Below are 5,382 nucleotides of genomic sequence, written 5' to 3'. Positions count from 1 at the left end.
TTTTTTTCACAAATCCTGACATTTAATCCTAGTAAAAATTCCCTGTCTCAAAATTCCCTATATCTACCCCTATACCTACCTTTATATCTACCCCTATACCTACCTTTATATCTACCCCTATACCTACCCCTTCATATCTACCACCATATCTACCCCTATACATACCCCTATACATACCCCTTCATATCTACCACCATATCTACCACCATATCTACCCCTATATGTACCCCTATACCTACCCTTTCATATCTACCACCATATCTACCCCTATATATACCCCTATACCTACCACCATATCTACCCCTATACATACCCCTATACCTACCCCTTCATATCTACCACCATATCTAACCCTATACATACCCCTATACCTACCCTTTCATATCTACCACCATATCTACCCCTATACATACCCCTATACCTACCACCATATCTACCCCTATACATACCCCTATACCTACCCCTTCATATCTACCACCATATCTAACCCTATACATACCCCTATACCTACCCCTTCATATCTACCACCATATCTACCACCATATCTACCCCTATACACACCCTGTATCTGCCCCTACCCCTACAGCTACCCCTACATATACCTCTGTACATACACATTTGTCTACCCCTATATCTACCTTTATACCTACCCCTATATCTACTCTGATATCTACCCCTATATCTACCCCTATACCTACCCCTATACCTACCCCTATATCTACTCTTATATCTACCCCTATAGCTACCTTTATACCTAACCCTATATGTACCCCTATATCTAGCTTTATATCTACCCCTATATGTACCCCTATACCTACCCCTATATCTACCCCTATATCTACCTATACAGCTACCCCTATATCTACCTATACAGCTACCCCTATATCTACCTATACATCTACCCCTATATCTACCTATACATCTACCCCTATATCTACCCTTATATCTGCCTTTATACCTACCCCTATATCTACTCCTATACATACCCTTAAGTATACCCCTATATATACCCCTATACATACCCCTATATCTACCTATACATCTACTCCTATATCTACCCCTTTATCTACTTTTATACCTACCCCTATATCTACTCCTATACATACCCCTATATATACCCCTATACATACCCTTATATCTACTTTTATACCTACCCCTATATCTACCCCTGTACATATCACTATATACCTACCCCTGTACCTACCGCTATTACCTACCCCTATAGCTACCTTTTTATCTACCACTATACATACCCCTATATCTACCCCCATTTCTACCCTATATATACCCCTATACATACCCCTATATCCCTGTATCTACCAATATATATATATACATCCCTGTATCTACCCCTGTATCTACACCCCTATGTATACATCCCTATATATAACCCTACATATACCCCTATGTATACATCCCTATATATAACCCTACATATACCCCTATGTATACATCCCTATATATAACCCTACATATACCCCTATGTATACACCCCTATATATAACCCTACATATCTACCTATACAGCTACCCCTATATCTACCTATACAGCTACCCCTATATCTACCTATACATCTACCCCTATATCTACCTATACATCTACCCCTATATCTACCCTTATATCTGCCTTTATACCTATGTATACATCCCTATATATAACCCTACATAAACCCCTATGTATACACCCCTATGTATACACCCCTATGTATACACCCCTATATATAACCCTACATATACCCCTATGTATACACCCCTATATATACACCCCCCTAAATATGCCACTATGTATACACCACTATATAAAACCCTACATATACCCCTATGTATACACCTCTATGTATATGCCCCTATGTATACACCCCTATATATACACTCCTATATATACACCCCCCTAAATATACCCCTATGTATACCCCCCTATGTATACACACCCCTATATTTTACACCCCTGTATCTTCCCCTATATAAATGTACCCTATATATACACCCCTATCTAGACCACTATAAATGTGTTCCCTATATGCCCATATATACATGTGCGCAATCAATTTCCTAGATGAGCTGTCAACAGAGTGCAGTAAGGAAACATAGAGTATTTGACTTAGAACCAAACTCAATGCATGTCTGTGTCCTCAGACTCACCTGGTGATCCCTTGGAACTGGTTGCCGTGGCGATGCATCCTCCTCTGGGGTTACACCTTATGTCTTCTTTATTTAACCCTTATTTTACCCTTATTCTCTTTCTCTCTCTCTGCTGTAGTATAATATGAGTAGTTACACCCTAGCTCAGAAAGGTCTGAGAATTCTCCCTCTCTCTTCGCTTTTTCCCTCTCTCCTCCCTTCTGCTCTCTCACCTGTCTCTATCTCCCTCCCCCTCTCCATCCCCCTCTTTCTCCATCTCATCTCTCTCTTTCCCTCTCACTTTCTCACCATCTCTTTCAGACAGAACAGAAAGAGACATGGAGGAGAGGTCTTATGCAGGCTGAAGGGCCGTACCATGTTCTACCCCGAGACGGGGGTGTCCTCAGTCCAAATTCAGGAAGTAATCCAATGAAAGAAATCTCTGTGTATCTATAATCTCAAATAATGTCCATGACTAGTCTTCAGAAAGTGGGAAAGCACACACAGAAACACAGCTGTATTGTTAGTAGAGTCTCCCTAACACCCGTCTGTCTGGTCTACCCCTGGTTCTGAGTGGAGGACCAGCTTCCTCCTTCATCAAAATGCAAGATTTTGAGAGTTAAAGTGTGTGTGTGTGTGTGTGTGTGTGTGTGTGTGTGTGTGTGTGTGTGTGTGTGTGTGTGTGTGTGTGTGCGTGTGTGTGTGAGCCGTCTGGTGTGTATTTGACATGCATGTGTCGTTAGGCATCGTTGTGGTAGTAGTAGAAAGACAAATACAGTCTGAATACAGTGGTGCTGCAGAGAGAGAGAGCAGCTCCACCCTCTTCAACATGTATACCAACGAATTGGCGAGGGCACTAGAACAGTCTTCAGCACACGTCTTCACCCTACTAGAATCTGAAGTCAAATGTTTGCTGATGATCTGGTGCTTCTGTCCCCAACCACGGAAGGCCTACAGCAGCACCTAGATCTTCTGCACAGATTCTGTCAGACCTGGGCCCTGACAATAAATCTCAGTAAGACAAAAATAATGGTGATCCAAAAAAGGTCCAGTTGCCAGGACCACAAATACAAATTCCATCTAGACACCGTTGCACTAGAGCACACAAAAAACAATACATATCTCGGCCTAAACATCAGCGCCACAGGTAAGTTCCACAAGGCTGTGAACGATCTGAGAAACAAGGCAAGAAGGGCCTTCTATGCCATCAAAAGGAACATAGAATTCGACATACCAATTAAGATCTGGCTAAAAATACTTGAATCAGTTATAGAACCAATTGCCCTTTATGGTTGTGAGAATTCACAAAATGGGACAAAAACCAAATTGAGAGACTGCATGCAGAATTCTGCAAAAATATCCTCCATGTACAATGTAAAACACCAAAAAATGCATGCAGAGCAGAATTAGACCGATACCCGCTAATTATTAAAATACAGAAAGAGCTGTCAAATTTTCAACCACCTAAAAGGAAGCGATTCCCAAACCTTCCATAACATAGCCATTACCTACAGAGAAATGAACCTGGGGAAGAGTCCCCTAAGCAAGCTGGTCCTGGGGCTCTGTTCACAAACACAAACAGACCCCACAGAGCCCCAGCACAGCAACAAAATTTGACCCAACCAAATCATGAGAAAACAAAAAGATAATTACTTGACACATTAGAAAGAACAAACAAAAAACTGAGCAAACTAGAATGCTATTTGTCCCTAAACAGAGAGTACACAGTGGCAGAATACCTGACCACTTTGACTGACCCTAAATGAAGCATAGCCTTGCTATTGAGAAAGGCCGCTGAAGGCAAACCTGGCTCATAAGAAGACAGGCTATGTGCACACTGCCCACAAAATGAGGTAGAAACTGAGCTGCACTTCCTAACCTCCTGCTAAATGTACGATCGTATTAGAGACACATATTCCCTCAGATTACACAGACCCACAAAGAATTAAAAAACAACTCCAATTTTGATAAACTCCCATATCTATTGAAATACCACAGTGTGCCATCACAGCAGCACAATTTGTGAACTGTTGCCACAAGAAAAGGTCAACCAGTGAAGAACAAACACCATTGTAGATACAACCCATATTTTTTGTTTATTTATTTTCCCTTTTGTACTTTTAACTATTTGCACATCATTACAACACTGTATATAGACATCATATGACATGTGAAATGTTTTTATTATTTTGTAACTTTTGTGATTGTAATGTTACCTGTGAATTATTAACTGTTAATTTCACTTTTGTTTATTATCTATTTCACTTGCTTTGGCATGTTTCACATGCCAATTAAAACCCTTAAATTGAAATTGAATCGAATTGAAATTGAATTGAGAGATAAGGGACATGCCAATCAGTTTCTGTCACAACGTATCACACTGAGGTCTTACAATATGTTCTCTAGAGAAGATCCTGACTGACAGACTGACCCACTCTAACAGAGATAAGGAACACATACACAGACATGCATCGTTGCACAAGGCAGTTGCCAGTGAGACCTCTGTGTTTCTGAAACTACTTGCTCAGAATTAGACATTTATCCATATTCTCAAACGTCACATTTAGAAGTTGTTCCAAGCGTCTAATTTCAAAGGGTTTAAGGTTCAGTTTTAACTCCACATTTTTAAGGTTAGAGTTAAGTTCAGGCTTTAAATCCAAATTCTTAAAGTTAGGCATTACGCAGCGATATAAAGTTTTTTCATATTTTTGTTTTAAGCCTAGCCCAAAACTTAACCATTCAGAGTAAATGCATAATAAAGAATTTGGAGTTATTGCCTAAACTTAACCTTAAACACTTTAAAATGTGACATTTGGAACAACTTTGAAATTTGATGTTGGTTTTTGACCTGTGTCAAAAAACAAATGTATAATTGGTGGATTTGAACATGCAAACTTTGGAATCAGAGTCAGATGCTTGATCTCTATCCTTGTCCACTACACCCCTAGCAAAACTGAAACCTACTTGAATGTACCAGCGCTCACTGTTGCCCCTAGTGGCCGGTTTCCACGTCATCTCCCGATGTCCTCAGTCGGATACTGACTTGTATAATGGTTGATAATGTAAATACTGCCGACTCACTGAGCCTCCAAGCTACTGTGTCTCTCTGTGAGGCCACAAACCATCCATCATCCATTTGCCATCTGAAATTGGAGCATGGTTTATATAAGTGCATAAAATAGCTTTACTCACACTCACACACACACACTGAGGGCTCTCTATCTTCTCCTGACTTAATTGCGTATCTATATTTGTCTGAGCA

General features: G+C 40.3%; 1 long non-coding RNA gene across 1 annotated transcript in view; it reads right to left on the bottom strand.

Moving 5' to 3' along the window:
* The window catches only part of LOC129830716 (uncharacterized), a 15,494-nt gene extending 13,069 nt beyond the window's left edge, over nucleotides 1-2,425 (bottom strand). The window contains exon 1 of the long non-coding RNA XR_008755627.1: nucleotides 2,142-2,425. This is a non-coding gene — a long non-coding RNA (uncharacterized LOC129830716). The remainder of the gene's footprint in view (nucleotides 1-2,141) is intronic.
* Between the last annotated feature and the right edge of the window lie 2,957 nt (nucleotides 2,426-5,382).

Source organism: Salvelinus fontinalis, chromosome 32, assembly GCF_029448725.1.
Source record: "Salvelinus fontinalis isolate EN_2023a chromosome 32, ASM2944872v1, whole genome shotgun sequence".
In the NCBI taxonomy this organism is placed as follows: domain Eukaryota; kingdom Metazoa; phylum Chordata; class Actinopteri; order Salmoniformes; family Salmonidae; genus Salvelinus; species Salvelinus fontinalis.
This window is presented reverse-complemented; position numbering and strand designations above follow the sequence as displayed.